Below are 15,836 nucleotides of genomic sequence, written 5' to 3' on the forward strand. Positions count from 1 at the left end.
TATGTCCACATTAGACACAGATTCTATGGAGAAGTAAATTCAGTGCCACCTTGAATAATATTAATATTAAATTGCAATCTTCTAAAGGTTTTATCCTGATGTAAGACTGATAGTAACTTTGGGACTTAAGACTTGGCCTTCCAATGCAGGGAGTGTGAGTTTGCTCCCTAGTCAGGGAGCTAGGATCCCACATTCTAAGATCCCACAATATTACTTCCATCTTATGTTTTACTTTATGGCTGCCAGAAACCAAAAAGCCAAAGCACAAAATGGAAGCAATATTGTAATGAATTCAATAAAGACTGAAAAATGGTTCACATTAAAAAAAAAAAAAAAAGAAATGACAGATAGTAACTTTCTCAGTTCAGTTCAGTTCAGTCGCTCAGTCGTATCCAACTCTTTGCAACCCCATGAATCGCAGCACGCCAGGCCTCCCTGTCCATCACCAACTCCCAGAATTCACTCAGATTCACGCCGTATAACAATCAAAATATTTTGGGACTTCCTTGGCAGTTCAGTGCTTAAGATTTCTGCATCTCCAAGGCAGGGGGCGCCAGTCTGATACTTGGTTCAGGAAGTAAGATCCCTCATGCCACGCAGCCAAAAAATAAAATTACAAAAAAAGTGAAAGATTTGTGTTAAAAAAAAAAAAAAAAATCTAACATGATGCTAATTTAGTCTTTAATCTTGGACAAGTGTCTTAGTTTCATTGCCTTTGTTTTCTGTTTTTCAGCAGTAAACAGCGATGAGTTTTGAAAAGCCTACTTAAAGTGAGCAAGAAGCTTAATGAAGTGAGTCATCACATGTGAAAGTTATTCACAAACTTTCGAGTGTTATCCATTAGTTATTATTTTTGCCATTCTGGGTAGATTACATTTGTACTCTTCTCCAAAGTATTAACATATACATGGGCCCATTTAACAGACATTTATTTTACCTCCTAATCTGTGCTGCAATGACGGGTCCAAGGATGCAGTGATGTATAAACAGTTCTCTGCCCTCATAATTTATATTGTATGGGAGAAAGGACTATTACAACACTATGTGACAATGAATCTGATTTTTTTTTTTTAATGTGTATACATGAGAGACACACTTATTCCAGTCTTGGAATAAGGAAAGCTTCCTGAAGGAAGTGACATCTAAGATGAGGGCTAAAGGATGTGTAAAATTTAGAAAAGTCAGAGATTTTGATAGGGGAGTACAACCCAGATAGAAAAGGCAACATGCACAAAGACCTGGAAGGCACCTTCATTACATATTTCTGGAACTCCACACAGTCCAGTTTTCATAAAATGAATAATGTAATTCTGTGTATAAGGAGAGATGAGTTAGGACTGTTTAATAGAAATGAAATCTTGATGGTCTTATACAACATACAACAGAGGCTGGACGTTTTCAAGTAGGCAACAGGGTTTTAGGCAGGCTATGGCATGATCAGATTCGAATTATTAAGGATTGAATGAAAGATATACACTAGGGTTATTGCAGTAATCCAGATAAAATTCAATAGTAAAACGTTCTAAGACAGATCTGCACACATTTACTGTTCATAAAGTTTTACCAAAATGGTTATATTCACTTACATATTATTTTTGTCTTCTTCAGTGGTTCAGTGGTAAGGCTGTATGGTCATGACAGAGACTGTTTAGCCCCTCAAACCTGAAATACTCACTATCTGTCATTGACTAAAAAAGTTTGCCAACCCTTGATCTAAGGAGGAAATATAGTAGGAATGAAGAACAGAAGGCATTGCAGAAAAATCACAAATTGACTTTGTGACTGATTAAATGTAGAGTAGTACTCTTGCCTGGAAAATCCCATGGATGGAGGAGACTGGTGGGCTGCAGTCCATGGGGTCGCAAAGAGTCGGGCACAGCTGAGCGACTTCACTTTCACTTTTCACTTTCCTGCATTGGAGAAGGAAATGGCAACCCACTCCAGTGTTCTTGCCTGGAGAATCCCAGGGACAGCGGAGCCTGATGGGCTGCCGTCTATGGGGTCGCACAGAGTCGGACACGAATGAAGCGACTTAGCAGCAGCGGCAGCAGTAAGAAAGATAAATCTAACAGATGTTTGACATGCACTGAATTAACAGGTACTAAATAAATAAACTGTACCTGATACCCTATCTTTGTGACTATTCAACTACTATGATATAATCATACTCTGAAATTCACAGCTTAGTGTTGAATATATCTAACATGAGCTTCTCTTGTGGCTCAGACAGTAAAGACTCTGCCTGTAATTTGGGAGACCTGAGTTTAATCCCTGGGTCAGGAAGATGCCCTGGAGAAGGGAATGGCTACCCACTTCAGTATTCTTGCTTGGAAAATATCATGGACAGAGGAGACTGTTGGGTTGCAGTCCCCAGGGTGGCAAACAGTCGGACATGATTGAGCAACTAACAATTTCACTTTTTTTAACATTCATCCGTAACATACTGAAAAATGTTAAATCTCCCAAATTGTCGATCCATATGGTTTAACACATATTTAACAGACCAGTATTTTATTTAAACTGAAAATTAGAATGAATATTATTTTCCAAATAAAGTTAAACGTGCCCCTTCAAATCTGATTTTGTTTTTCTTGAATGAATCTTATAGAAGTTTGTAACTTTAAGGGTGTGTCTTGGGAAACCCTTTCAAGTCTTAGTTTTCTCATTTGCAGAATCACTATTTATATTATTCCTAACATCTAAAAATTCAAACATTAATGATTCTAGAGCATTATGATTTTTGTTTAACTTGCAGCAGAGGAAAAGAGCAAAAACAGGGTGGAAGGGGCTATAAATCTGAGAAATGAAACATCAAGTGAGAGAATCATATGATAAGAAAGATATTCCTAAGCTAAAAAGGAAAGTTCCAGGCACTTGGGAGACATATATCCAGTTTAGTATAAAACTGGACTGGATACACAGTATGTTTAGTTGGTTCACACTTTTAAAATGTTTTTAATGACCTATTTCTACTTTCGAGATGCCCTGATGATTTATCTCTATTGAGCCATGCCATGCCAAGTTGCTTCAGTCATGTCTGACTCTTTGCGACCTTGTGGACTATAGCCTGCCAGGGTCGTCTGTCCATGAGATTCTCCAGGCAAGAATCCTGGAGTGGGAGTTGCCATTTCCTCCTCCAGAGGTTCTTCTCAACCCAAGGATCAAACCCAGGGCTCCCACATTACAGGCAGTTTTATTTCTCAGCTGCTCTATTGAGCAGCTCAGTACAATTACTGACTTGTTTCTCTGTCTTTATTGTGTAGAACCAAACAGTGCAGTTGGTCTTTCAACTGACTGATCAGTGTCATGGAAATATTGAGACGGTTCAATGGAGATATAAACCCTGGTGAGTTGCTTTGATTTTTGATGTTCTAGACACTCTTCCTTCCAAAAGTTTCCTTTGCCTTGTCTTTATTTATTTATTTCCTAAGTCCTGATAGAAGGAGAGAAGTTGGGTCTTTTGTGGTATGATACATTTGGTGAACTCTGAAATCATTATTCAAAAAAGGAGATTGGGGGAGCAAAAGTCACATGTACACAGGGTAAGTGCTGCATTGTCTATTCCTTGAGTACTTAGATACTTACATTTAAAATCCAGAGCAAAAATATTGTGAGTCAGGATCAATTTTGCTTTAAATCAGTTGGATAGAGGCAGGGCCAAGGCACACTGGCAGCCAAAGGACCTGTTTAGAGAGATGATAAATTGAGTCCTTAAGTCCTTGGCAGAAGAGCCGACTTATAGATAAGAGATAAGGAAATGAGTTTGCAATAGAATCTCGACTGATTAGCTGGGTTGGAAATCAGAAGGTCTTCTGCAGTCTGGATTGCATTTTATATTATCTTTGCCACTTATTTAGTACATCAGCATATTTTGCAACTTCCCTCCCACCCCCACCACCAACTCAGTCCCTTCAGTAACATCTTTTGCTTGAGTGAGCAGTAAATAACAAGGAGAACTAGGGACAATTAACTATTATTGTAGCCCTATGACTAATGAAAATTTGTGCATTGCACATTGGGGAAAAATGTACTTATTAACATGCCTGTGGGGGGTAGGTTAATGTTGCTATTTTAACTTTGCTTGGGAGAAACTGAAGTCAAATAACTTACCCAAGGTTATCGAGGCGTCTGTGGCTGTGAGAATTACACAGGCTGAGTTCCTCCCGTCAGTGGCCCCAAGACACCTGGTGAAGAAAGTCCAGGGTCCCAGCAGTACCCTCTGGCCGTATCCCAGACTCTAAACACAGGATTCATCTCTGTGTAGTGAGGCTCATTCGCAGGATCACTAAAAGTGCATGTAGCAACTAGTAAGTCTTGCTAATCTCAAGGCTTTTCTCATGCACTCACACATTCACTGGATCATTCCTTTCTGAAGATTTTTTTTTTAATTGGAGTATAATTCCTTTACAATGTTGTGTTAACTTCTGCTGTACAATGTGAATCAGCTCTGTGCATACATGTATCGGCTCCCTCTTGAGTCTCCTTTCCACTCCCCCACCTCACCTCTCTAAGTCATCATAGAGCACCGAGCTGAGCTCCCTATGGTATACCATAGCTTCCCACTAAGTATCTCTTTGATATGTGGTCATGTGTATATTGGGCTTCCCAGGTGGTGCTAGTGGTAAAAGACTTGCCTGCCATTGCAGGAGACATAAGAGACATGGGTTCACTTCCTGGGTCGGGAAGATCCCCTGGAGGAGGAAATGGCAACTCACTTCAGTATTCTTGCCTGAAGAATCCCATGGCCAGAGGAGCCTGGTGGCTATAGTGCCTGGGGTTGCAAAGAGTCAGACACAACAAACACACAGTGTATATATGTCAAAACTAATCTCACAATTTATCCCACTTTATCCCTCCCCCTCTATGTCCACAAGTCTGTTCCCTACCTTTGTGAGGATTTTTTAACCCAGTAAAAAGGTCAGGACCCCCAAAAGAAAGCTTTAATGGTGATGTGACAGTTGGCAGAGTTGGCAAGCAGGTTCATTAGGCACAAATGACACTGTCACTTACTTCTTTATTAATTCGACCAAAACTTACATGGCACTTATTGGGAAGTTCAGTGCTGCTGTAGTATAAATCTTAGTCAACGGAGGACTGCGGCATTAGGTGGGGCAGGTACTAAGGACTCTCTTTGTGACATAAAAGGGAGTATTCCATTGTATAGTTAATGGTTGTTGTTATTCAGTCGCTAAGTCTTGTCGGACTCTTTGTGAACCCGTGGACTGCAGCATACCGGGCTTCCCTGTCCTTCACCATCTCGCAGAGTTAATGGTTAGCCTCTGGAAAAGTCTGAATAGGGGTGTGACTCAATTAGATTTTCTTGACTGCTACTGACAACAATCTGAGAGAGAAGGAAGAAAAACCAGAACTAGGAAATAGTCCTTTCCTGAGAGAGAAGATAAGAATTTGAACTAGATCTTTAGCCATGGGTTTGGCAAGATGAAGATAAACAGAGATGTTAGTATTCACAGGACAAACAGAGAGGAAGACAAGAGTGGCTGGAGGTAGGAGACAAGAAGGGGGGCAAATTTGGGGATGACTTCTAGATTTCTGGTTTGGAGGATGGAGTAGATGATGCTGTCATTCAGTGGTTCCTCCTGGAATTACAGGAGGCAATTGAGGTGGAGGCTGTGTAGGGTACAGGAGATGCAGAATAGGAAAATGTCTTTGCTTTGAAATATGCTGAGCTGAAAATGCCTGCAGGCATCTGGACAGTTTCCAATAAGCAGTTTGCTATTGAGGTTTAGCCCTCAAGGAGAAATCTGCACTAACATCAAGATTTGACAGTCTTGATGCAGTGGACACTCGTGTATCTTGGTTGGCCTGGATTCCTCACCCAGCCAGTGTCTGATCCTGAATTAAAGGTTATAACCTGTAGAACTGAAAAATTGGACATGGTCATTCACTTTCTCTTTGCCTTTGTTTTTATGTTGTTGCCTTTGTTTTTAAGCCATGAAATATCTGATATTAGCAATTACTTGAGAAAATATAAAGTCAAATATCAAGATGTGTCTAAGAAACTTTGATAGACTTATAAATCCATTATAACCAAGAGTACAACTCACAGGTGTTAATTTTTTTCCCTTGGTTTCCTTGAGTTTTTTTACTTTTGCCCTTGACCTCATGAGAGTCATCAGGATAACATATTTTGTAAGTTGCAAAACATTAAACAAAAGTGGAGGATTAAAACTATCATAATGATAAAGATGATTATATTTTAAAATGTAAACATTTTAAACGCAATGTCACTTAACACAATGGCTTCACACAATTTTTCAATCAATATTATTTTTCTAAGCCACTCCAATGGAACCAAATTCTTACAACATCTTCAGCACAAGAAAACTAGAACAATTCTAATAATCAAACCACTAGTTGTAAGAAATCAATTCTTAATGTTCCATTCACTTTGTATTGATTGGCCTTTAACAACATTTTAAGAATTCCTTCTGGTTCTGTAATTTCTGCTCAGTGCACCAAGATGATGGATGTAATTAAGGAGGCTTTTTAATTAGACAAGATTTATTTGTTCAGAAGTGTCTCTGGAAATAAACTCAAAGTTGACTACTATTAACTTTTGAAAAATAAAATTAAAAAGCAAATATTTTAGTTGAATTCTAATATATCTATTCTAGTTTAGCTCAAAAGTATTTCTTTAAAATAAACAAGTTGTCATCTGTCTAGAATATGTGAAAAGGAAATTGTGGTTCAGTTACCTACATACAGGCTAATAGCAACACCAAGTGGCAGCATATTGGAATTGTTTTCAGTCTGTTTTATGAGCGCCTAAGAGAAATTACAATCTAGGAAAGTGGCTATTGTGAGCAGCGTAATCTGTAATTGGCCTTTAAACAGTTGCAGATTTGAAGTATAATTACAACTAGTGCTTCTGTAATAAAAGTTTTATTTCCAGTCCAGAGTCAGAGTCAAAAATGACTCTCCATATGGACAATCTTAGTATATAAATGAGCATAAGGAAAGTTGCTTATCATTTGGAAAGAAAGAGAAGGCATGTGCCGTGCGGTGGGGCCATCAGCCTGCTACAGGGGTCACTGCTACCCCTTACTGATGAGAGGAACTAATGGGAATGGTAAATCACGCAAGGTTAAATCCTCTGCTGCTTGTTGGATATATGATTTCCAGTTCATTATTTTAAACTGAATAAGGTGTTTTTTTTTTTTTTTATTTCCCATCTTTAAAGTGGGGACAGCTACACTCCAGTTACAGAAAGGGGAAGCCAGTTACAGAAAGATCCAGACTGGACAGTGAATCTTTATCACTTTCAGATGACTGGGTTCCTCTTGTCTCACCTTTACCTGGGAACCGCATCTGAGAAGTTCTCCAGGTTGCAGGGTACATATGATGGGCAGATCCAGGGGGCAAATAGGAGATGACAATAAGCGGGCAGGAAGCATCAAATGTGGCAAAGATATGAAGCCACATGGAATATGAATCAGGCTACCAAGTTCACTGTAGCTGAAGTATAAGCGAGAGAAAAAAGGGAAGCAATGAGAGTAAAGAATTAGTGAGGGGACTTCCCTGGCGGTCCAGTGGTTAACAGTCAGCACTTCCACTGTAGGGGGTGTGGGTTCAATCCCTTTTTGGGAAAATAAGATTCCATATACCATGCAGCACAGCCAAAAAAAAAAAAAAAAAATTAATTAGGGGGCAGATCATAACTGGTCATGTCACTTGAACAAGTTTGGATTTTATCATACGGGCTTTGAAAAATGGAGAGTGGTTGAACAATCTTTATTTTTTGGAAGTATGACCCTAATAACAAGTTAAGGATTAAATTCAGGAAAGAGTGGATGAGACTGGAGCAGAACTAGTGAAGCGTTGGCAGGGTGGGAGAAGCACATGAATTTATGAAACAGGCAGGGTTTTTAACCAATCAGATATTAATTAATTGGGAAACCAGAGAGGTGGAAATCAAGGATGATGCCTAGGCATCTCTTGTTTTCCTATAGATGATATTCTATCAATGGAGAAAGGAGGGCAAAAACAGCTCTCTAATCACAATTTCTGGTGGTGAAAGTCTTAGGACTTAGAAAAGGAGTTTAAAATTCAAGGATGCTTGAATACAGGTCTATGTTTCCCATTCTTCTCCTTCCACAGTCCAGGACTGCCACCATGATTTGTGCTACTGAACACTTAATCCAGAAATATTTAATAAACTGATATAACATGTGAGGTGATCTTCTGGATGATGGACAAGCTATACAAACTCCCTGGGTCTTAGATTCCTTAAAACCAGGGTTTTAAGGAGAAGTGAAAAGTGTTAGTCACTTTGCAACCCAATAGACTGTAGCCTGCCAGTCTCCTCTGTCCGTGGAATTCTCCAGGCAAGAATTATGGAGTGGGTAGCCATTCCCTCCTCCAAGGGATCTTCCTAACCCAGGGATTGAACCCAGGTGTCCCTCACTGCAGGTGAATGCTTTACTGTCTGAGCCACCAGGGAAACCGTAAAATAAGGGTGGGATTTAGATTATTCCTAAAAGCTCCCCCTATTCAAATACTGAATCTCTGTGACTTTCCAGTAAACCCCTTTTTATTCACTAGTCATCTTTAGCCATAATAAAACTTATTTATCCCTTCCATTCATCCCTATGAATATTTCTGTCTGTGATGTCTACCTGAAGGTAAGGAAATCAACCTTGCTGCAACCTCCCTTGAAAGCAGAAGTCTCAAAATTTCTGGGTTTTCTAAGACAAATCTGATTTCAGATCAGAACAAGTATCGTTTCAAACCAGAACACACCCAGTTTCAACCAGAATAAGAGGAAAAAACAAACACAATTTCCAACCTGTGTTTCTGAAAACACACTTGCATTGTGCCCTGACTGAGGATAATCAAAGCTGTGATCTTCCCAGTAGTTATGTATGGATGTGAGAGCTGGACCATAAAGAAGACTGAGCGCCAAAGAATTGATGCTTTCTAATTGTGGTGCTGGAGAAGACTCTTGAGAGTCCCTTGGACTGCAAGGAGATCAAACCAGTCAATCCTAAAGGAAATCAACCCTGAATATTCATTGGAAGAACTGATGCAACCTGAAGCTCCAATACTTTAGCCACCTGGTGTGAAGGGTCGATTCATTAGAAAAGACCGTGATGCTGGGAAAGATAGAGGGCAGGAGGAAAAAGGGCAGACAGAGGATGAGATGGTTGGATGGCATCACTGATTCAATGGACATGAGTTTGAGCAAACACCGGGAGATAGTGAAGGACAGGGAAGCCTGGCTTGCTACAGTTCATAGGGTCACAAAGACTCGGACACGACTTAGCAACTGAACAAACAATAACTAATTAAGGTTTGAGGGAACTGGTCTTGGCAGAGACAGCTAGAAAGATTTTCTAAAGAATCATCGATAAAGCTTTGTGACCTATTGGATAAACAAGGCCTCTCCCAATGGAAGGACTTTCTGGCAAGCTTCAGTCATCAGCTGTACTTCTCAGGAAGCATAACCAGATCAGCTGTCCTGCCCCCAAACCCTGGACTTCCAGGTGTTACCTGAAAGAGGCTTAGCAGTTCTGTGAATATAAATAATCTTACTTTCTAAGAACTGCACAAAAGCCGCGTGAGCCTCTGAGCCCTGTGGCAGCTTTTTCCTCCAAATTTTGGTCCTCTAATCAAATGTCGCTCTCTTTGTCAGGAAGCGAAGAGACTGCCTGGAGCCCTTGGTTAACACGTAGCAGGCTTGCCTAGACCCCTGTCTCTGACACAAGCCGCAGCCCTGGAGAACTATTAGCAGATGCCTTCATTCTGATGAGAGGAACTTCAAAGATCCCCGATGAGGAAAGCAGTGCCCCTGGAAAATGTTAAAATGACAAATAGCAATATTTCCGCTGACAAAAGATGAAGATGAAACAAATGTAAGAACAGAAAACGTGATTTTATTTTGCTGGGCTCTTACTGAAAACTGTCATCAAAGTCTTTGACTGAAATGAAAAAAAAGGCGTCACTATAACAAGCCCGGTAGAACCAACTTAGATTTCTAACACTGAAAGTCATCTTTGAAATAACAAAAGCTTACAAAGTAATGAAAAATCTCAATGCAGAAAGTCACGTGTGTGGCCCCAAATAGTCTTGTGCTGCACATTTGGTAGACAGCAATAGAGCTGGAAGTCTCTTAGGGATTATTCAGGGAAACCCCTTCATGTTACAAAGGAGGAGAAGACATGCGGGAACCCAGAAGACATGCGGTAAATTTCTCAAGGTCCCAGAATTCGTTAGTGACTTCCAAATTCTTAGCAACTGCCTTTCTACATCCTGGGAGCCGATTGCTTCTCCCTGCAAATCCAACTTTGCCCAGTGATTGAGGCAGCTCTAATCAGGTGGTGCTAGGAGTAAAGAATCTGCCTGCAATGCAGGAGACCCGAGTTTGATCCCTGGGCTGGGAAGATCCTCTGGAGAAGGGAATGGCTACCCACTCCAGTATTCTTACCTGGGAAATCCCACAGACAGAGGACTTAATGGGATCGCAAAGAGTCAAACACGACTGAGCGACTAAGCACACACAGCTAGGACTGAAATTCAAGTTCAGTAGGTCCTGGGGCCTAACATTTGTCCTGCTATCTCAGGTCCATTCTGTGTTATACTCATTAAGCCATAGACTTGCTGAAACCCACCTCATCACTGCCTCACAGCTGCAGAGTCAGAGGTCCATGTGCAGACCTATGCCCTCTGCATCAGATCTGTCTGATGACATATGACCTGGAACACAGGGGCCAAGGCTGTAAATTTCAAAAAAGATGAAGGGCTGATGAAAACATGGTGCATCTTAAAATTTGGAGCCCACAGAGTTAAACATTAGGGATAAGAGAAAAGATAGAAATCCCCAAAGATAAAATGACTTTTTTCCAAACACTGCTTAATATGAGAAGTCCTAAGATCAGTCAACAGGTGAGACATTCAGACAGTTCAGCCTTTTAAAAGTTGTAAAATATTTGGAGTTTTGTGGCTTAATCTGCTTTTCAGATATACAGATGACACATTTTTCAAGAATAAGTAAATTTTTTTAATTTTAAGTAAAAGGCATAGAGCCTATAGAGATGAACCCTCAGATCAAACAAAAAGAAGTGGCATGGAAAATACTCAGAGAAGGGCAATCTGAGAAGGCTCTCCTGCAGAATCTGAAGGTAATGGATGGAAACTGGCATGTACAACAGAAATCAAGTTGATGAGTTATTTATGAAATTAGATCACACCATCCAAGAAGAAGGAGTCTGCGGTTGAAAAACGAGATAATTGGCTTACGGAAGGATTGCTGAAAGGACTCTCAATTTATATTCTTTCCACCTAGGGTTCTGCATCCCCAACCACTTCCCTGGCCATGCATCATCTGACACTGTTCTGTGCTCCAGATCCAGCTATGAAGCTACCTTCTTGAAATAACACATACTGTCGGCCTTCATGAGCTACAAGTTCCACATCCATGGATTCAATCAACCACAGATTGAATTCCACAGATATGGAGTGCCAACTATTCATAAATGTTGCAAGAATCTCAGGGTTAACCAGTTCAAAATGGGACACTTGGTCCCCATGCCACCTAAAACTGCCTAACCCTGCTCCGCCGTCAGCTTTTCCCCACTGCAGGGAAAGCACCTCCTTCTGTTCCTTAACTCATCCCAGACCCTTCCATAGCTTAAGTTGCCCTCCCCACCCCAACACGTATCCTGGTTCATTTTGTTCCGTACTGAGACCTGTGATAACTTCTCTAAAATATGTCTCTAATGCATTCCCTTTTCTAAGCATATTCCTCTACTACTCTAGCCAGATCAGCCCTCATTTCTTGCCAAGACTGTTAAAATTACCTCCCAACTGGACATCTTGTTTCTATGTTTGCCCTATTTTATTCTCCATACAGCAATCCAAATCATTTTTAGAAACTGCAGATGATTTAAGTCTTCTACTTAAAACCCTTTTAGTAGGTGCCAATAGCATTAATGAAAGAAAGTGAAAGTGTTAGTCACTCACTCGTGTCCTCTTTATGACACCCTGGACAGCAGCCCACCAGGCTCCATGGGATTTTCCAGGCAAGAATACTGGAGTGGGTAGCCATTCCCTTCTCCAGGAGATCTTCCGGACCCAGGGATTGAAACTGCGTCTCCTGCAGCTCCTGCATTGGCAGATGGATTCTTTACATTTTAAGCCACCAGGGAAGCACACCAATAGTATTATTAGTTAAATATAAATTTTTCTGTGTGACACACCCACCCTTCATGACTGACCCTGCTTCATTTTGCTTCCTTTTCACCCCTCCTACTCTGGCTCAAAACTTCCCTCACACACTGTTCCAGTGCTCCTTCAATAAGCATCTTTCAATATCAGGAGTTTGCACCTGCTGTTTCTTCTTCCTGGTACATTTTGCTCATTAACAGCATGGTTATTGTCACTCAAAATTTAAATCTTAGATGGTACTTCCTCAAAGAGATCTTCCCTCTTTGGCCATCTAAGTAAGTCTCCCAGGTGATCCTCTCATTGCCTCCTTTATTCTACTTCTTTTCCTGATACTTAGGATACTTTGTAACTATATTGTTTTGCATCCCTTTGTTTCATCTTTAGGACCTTCACTCCACCAGAGGTAACGGCACAAGAAGACTAAAATGATCTCACTAAAATGCATTATTATTTCATGTTTTGCTAAGGAATTAAAACATGTGCTGACTGAATTATGATACAATAATTGATGCTTTCCAATTGTGGTGCTGGAGAAGACTCTTGAGAGTCCTTTGGACAGCAAGGGATCAAACCAGTCTATCCTAAAGGAGATCAACCCTGAATATTTATTGGAAGGACTGATGCTGAAGCTGAAGCTCCAGTACTCTGGCCACCTGATGGGAAGAGCCGACTCATTGGAAAAGCCCCTGATGCTGGGAAATATTGAGGGCAGGAGGAGAAGAAGGGGGCAGAGGATGAGATGGTTGAATGGCATCACTGACTCAATGAACATGAGTCTGAGCAAATTCCAGGAGATAGTGAAGGACAGGGAAGCCTGGCGTGCTGCAGTCCATGCAGTTGCAAAGAGTCAGACACGACTTAGAGACTAAACAACAACAACAGCAGCACTACTTTATTTCACTTGAAATTTCATGATAAATATGTAAAAAGTTCCTTTGTGTTTAGACATATCTTTTGGTATATCTTATTCATATGTATTGATAGAATGCAACATTTGCAAAATAAAGAAACCTTAAAAAACTTTAGAATCTGGTTCTTTTAAATGGTTATGGGGCTTAAAACCATAGATGCTAATTTTTCACAACAGTATTCTTTATTATGCTGGCAAGAATTTTGGTATGTGGGCATTACCAAACATGAACAAACACAGTGCTATTTTCGGGAGGTTTTTCTTTCAAGCTACTGACACTCTTCCTGCAAGCTTCGATGTTGGTGTGTGAAGTGCCACCCTGTAACACACTCACCCACTTGTTCTTTCTTAGGTCCTACAACGTTGCTTTGCAAGAAAATTGGGAATTTCACTCATTCCTCCAAACCTAGATATTCACTTCTCTAATATCAAATTCCACATCATTGTTTCACTTCAATAATTTTTAGCATTTACAATAATGTTCTCAATGTCAGATATAATCTTTAAAATTAATGGCGACTATTCTCAACACATACAACACCAAAAATAACTTGAAATGAAAAAATAATAGATACCTTGACTAAAAGAAACATGTATGGACCGTGACAATTATATCAAGATATATCTTACTTTCAGAGGTGTGAAAATGTACAAAAATGGGTCTTATTGTGAAGTATGGTATAGTCTTTTGCTTTTTTATCAGTTTTTTAATTATTATTCTTTTGTGTGTTCTTCTGTCCCGTTTTGAAAGAGGCACATTGAAATTTAAATTGCATCTTCACTATGAATCGTACCTTTTCTATATCAAATGACAGCATTTTTCCATTTTAATTCATTCTTTAAAGTCTGATTTTTCTGGTATTAATAGCTTGACTCCTGTTGTTCCTGTCTTTAAATCTGCCTGATATATCTTTGCAGATTTTATGTCATTTTGCTTGAGATATGCTAATGGAAGACAATATTTGACAAAACACCATATTTTATTTTCAATGTAAGAGATTTCTATCTTTTAATAAGGAAGTTACATTTAGTTCCATTATTAAATTTGTAATAGTCTTGTTTCTCTTAGCTGGCTGTTGTTCTTATGGCATCAAACTATACCATAATTTCTCCATTCTTTTATTAAAATTTTTATTGTGAAATGTATCACAAATACACACAATGGATATACATATATGCATATTTAAAGATTAATAGTTAAGTCAAATAAAATTCTAGTAGTCACTATCCAGCTTAAGAAACAGAGTACTGGGTATAATTCTGAAGCTTCCTGTTGACTTGATTACACTCTTTCCCTGCACTGGATTTAGTACTATCCTGTATTTTGTGTAAACTGTTCCTTTGCTTTTTCTCTATGGCTTTACTACATATATGTTGCTTTAAACAATTAAATGATCAGTTACTGCAGATGGTGATTGCAGCCATGAAATTAAAAGACGCTTACTCCTTGGAAGAAAAGTTATAACCAACCTAGATAGTATATTCAAAAGCAGAGACATTACTTTGCCGACTAAGGTCCAGCTAGTCAAGGCTATGGTTTTTCCTGTGGTCATGTATGGATGTGAGAGTTGGACTGTGAAGAAGGCTGAGCGCCAAAGAATGGATGCTTTTGAAGTGTGGTGTTGGAGAAGACTCTTGAGAGTCCCTTGGACTGCAAGGAGATCCAACCAGTCCATTCTGAAGGAGATCAACCCTGGGATTTCTTTGGAAGGACTGATGCTAAAGCTGAAACTCCAGTACTTTGGCCACCTTATGCGAAGAGTTGACTCATTGGAAAAGACTGTGATGCTGGGAGGGATTGGGGGCAGGAGGAGAAGGGGACGACCAAGGATGAGATGGCTGGATGGCATCACGGGCTCGATGGACGTGAGTCTGAGTGAACTTTGGGAGATGGTGATGAACAGGGAGGCCTGGTGTGCTGCGATTCATGGGGTTGCAAAGAGTCGGACATGACTGAGCGACTGAACTGAACTGAACTGAACTTGCTTGTTGTTTAACTTTGTACAAATGCAATTGACACATGATATCTTTGCTCTGGACCATTTTATGCTGATGGCTGTGATTAATTCATTTTCCCTAATATATGGTGTTCTGCAAAAAATCGTAGAAGCTTGTACATTGTGTTCTGTATCAAAGGTGCTGACAATGTGGCTGGTGCCCCAGAGCTGAAGAAGGTCATAACCCTGATCCTTTGTATGAATAAAACATAATCTATTCATTTTAATAATTCAGTATTTTTCCTAGGGTTGTTTTTCTAACTTTTTATTTCTTTTCTTTTCTTTTCTTTTTTTTTTTTTTTTTTTGGCCATGCTGCATAGCATGTGTGACCTTATTTCCCTGACCAGGGACCAAAACCGACCCTGCACTGAAAGCACAGTCTTAACCACTGGACCACCAGGGAAGTCCTCCTAGGTTTCTTGAGCTTTCTTTAACAGTTTTTCCTTAGCTGCTTGCAATAGTGTTGCCATGAGCATTATTTTACATGTCTCTGGAACATAGAGTTTCTCTAGGGTTTCTAACTAGAAGTGGAATAACTGGTAACAGTGCATACAAATACATACATCAATAAGCTTTTGTTCCGGGCTTCCCTAGTGGACCAGTGGCTAAGGTTCCATTCTCCCAGTACAGGGGTCCCGGTTTGATCCCTGGTCGGGGAACTGGATGTTACATGCAGCAACTGAAAGATCCCATGTGCTGCAACTGAGACCTGGTGCAGCCAAATAAACAAAAAATAAACAAACTG

The sequence above is a fragment of the Capricornis sumatraensis genome, chromosome 21 (assembly GCF_032405125.1).
Source record: "Capricornis sumatraensis isolate serow.1 chromosome 21, serow.2, whole genome shotgun sequence".
In the NCBI taxonomy this organism is placed as follows: domain Eukaryota; kingdom Metazoa; phylum Chordata; class Mammalia; order Artiodactyla; family Bovidae; genus Capricornis; species Capricornis sumatraensis.